Raw genomic sequence first — 2,006 nt, forward strand, 5'->3', positions numbered from 1 at the left:
AGGCTCATCTGCAGCAGGCTCCCTGTTCGGACAGGATCTAGCTAAATGACCTACACAGTTGCACACAAAGCATCTCAAGCTATCAGAAGTCGCATACACAGTATAGTCAAAATTGTCAATCCTAAAATTAAACGACATTGAGAAATGATCCGTATCATCGTTTAAAATCATGTGCACTTGACTTCTGAAAGACATAACGTGCTTTAAAAGCGGGGACTGAAAACCACCGGAAAGTTTCTTAATCGGGGTAACTATTTTACCGTGACGTGACAACGCTTGCGTTAGCATTTCATTGGTAACCATAGGCGGCATATTTGACAAAGTAATCCTTCTCGCCGGGTTGACGAGAGGAAGAACCACGGTAAAAGTTTCCTTAACAACAATTCCTTGTTCAACTACGGCATTAACTTTGTCAATGCTGTCAAGAAACACCACGATTCCTTTATTCATTCTTGACGCGAATTTAATACACTCGTGTCCAACCACCTTCGCTATCGCTAATATGCACTCTTCTACCGAGCACGGCACACTCGGAGCGGCTTTAATGCCATTTCTCCGAGTGAGCCGCTCACCACCTAGGGACGGTGTCATACCGACCAGCAAAGCTGGTCGCCCTCTTTAAAAAAACGTTGCCTGCCTACTAATAAATAGTGCTTATTGTAACAGTGTAACAGGAAGAAAAAAAAAATAACCAGTACAAGTCCTGAAAAACCCTCACCGGTGCGAAAAAAGAAAAGTTTTGAAAATTCACCGACAATCGTGCTCCAGCCACTCTCACTCACACATCCACTCACCACACCCACTCCCAGCATGCAGCAGAGAGAGAAAGAGAGGATGGAACACTATGGATTCTGTAGTGTTTAGAGTCAGACATTTAGAAACTCAGACCAACAATGTAGCGGTACGGGTGCTGGGACCCAGGCGCAGAGTGGGAAAAAACCACGAAACTCAAAAAGGGGAAAATTAACAAAGACTTTACTAACAGGTAAACAAACAGGGAACAAACAAGGCCACAATGGGCAAAACCACAAACTCAAAAAATAACTAACAAAGCAGAAAACAAGAGGGACTCACAAATACAGGCAGGGCAGAACACGGTCAGGGCAGAACGCAGGCAGGCAGAGCACAAGGGTAATTCAAACAAACAGGTAGGTCAAACAAATACAAGTCAGAAACAAAACACAAACAGGTAAAAAACACAGGCAGGTACAAAGGGTCTGAAACATACGATGAAACATAAGTCGGGAACAAACACAAGACAGAACAAACGCAAGTCGGGAACAAACACAAGCAGGCAGGTACATGTAAGTCAGGTAACAAACACAAGAAGGCAGGTACATGAAAATCAGGAGACAAACACAACTCGGGGACAAACACAAGTGAGAACAAACGCAGGCAGGTAAATAAAGTTTGCAACAGAGATTGGAAACAAACACAAGCAGGCAGGTACATGTATGTCAGGTAACAAACACAAGGCAGAACACACGCAAGGAACCAGCACCCGAGTCAAGGGAACAGAGAACTTAAATAGACAAGGGGTAACAAGACACAGGTGAACTCAAAAAACAATCAAACCAGAAGGAGGGGATAACAAGACACAGGTGGGAACCATGATGGGATAACGAGACAATTGAAACAATCATACAATTAACAGGAGGGGAGCAGGACACAAAACAGAAGTGCCGCCATCTGGCGGCCCAACAAGGGAAACACAGACAGGAACACAGGACCATGACAGTACCCCCCCCCCCAAGGGACGGCTCCTGACGTCCCAGGAGGCCGACCCGGGGAGGGAGTCAACAGAGGGTGGGGCTGGAGACCGGATTCAGGACTGGACAAGACAAGAACAGGGACAGAACAGAGGAACAAGACTCTGGACCGGACTCTGACGAGGGAACAGGACTCAGACAGGAACAGGGACTGGACACAGAACTGGGGCAGGAACAGGACAGGAACGGAACAAGACAAGACTCGGGGCTGGACTGGACAGGAACGGAACAAGACAA

The 2,006-nt window shown here is 46.4% G+C and overlaps 1 long non-coding RNA gene across 1 annotated transcript; it reads left to right on the forward strand.

Annotated features, from left to right (window-relative positions):
* The first annotated feature begins 900 nt into the window (after window positions 1-900).
* On the forward strand, window positions 901-1,639 carry LOC135259615 (uncharacterized). Its single transcript, XR_010331341.1, has 2 exons — window positions 901-1,334; window positions 1,499-1,639. It is a non-coding gene; the product is annotated as an uncharacterized LOC135259615 (long non-coding RNA).
* Window positions 1,640-2,006: the final 367 nt, after the last annotated feature.

This window comes from Anguilla rostrata, chromosome 7, assembly GCF_018555375.3.
Source record: "Anguilla rostrata isolate EN2019 chromosome 7, ASM1855537v3, whole genome shotgun sequence".
Taxonomy (NCBI): domain Eukaryota; kingdom Metazoa; phylum Chordata; class Actinopteri; order Anguilliformes; family Anguillidae; genus Anguilla; species Anguilla rostrata.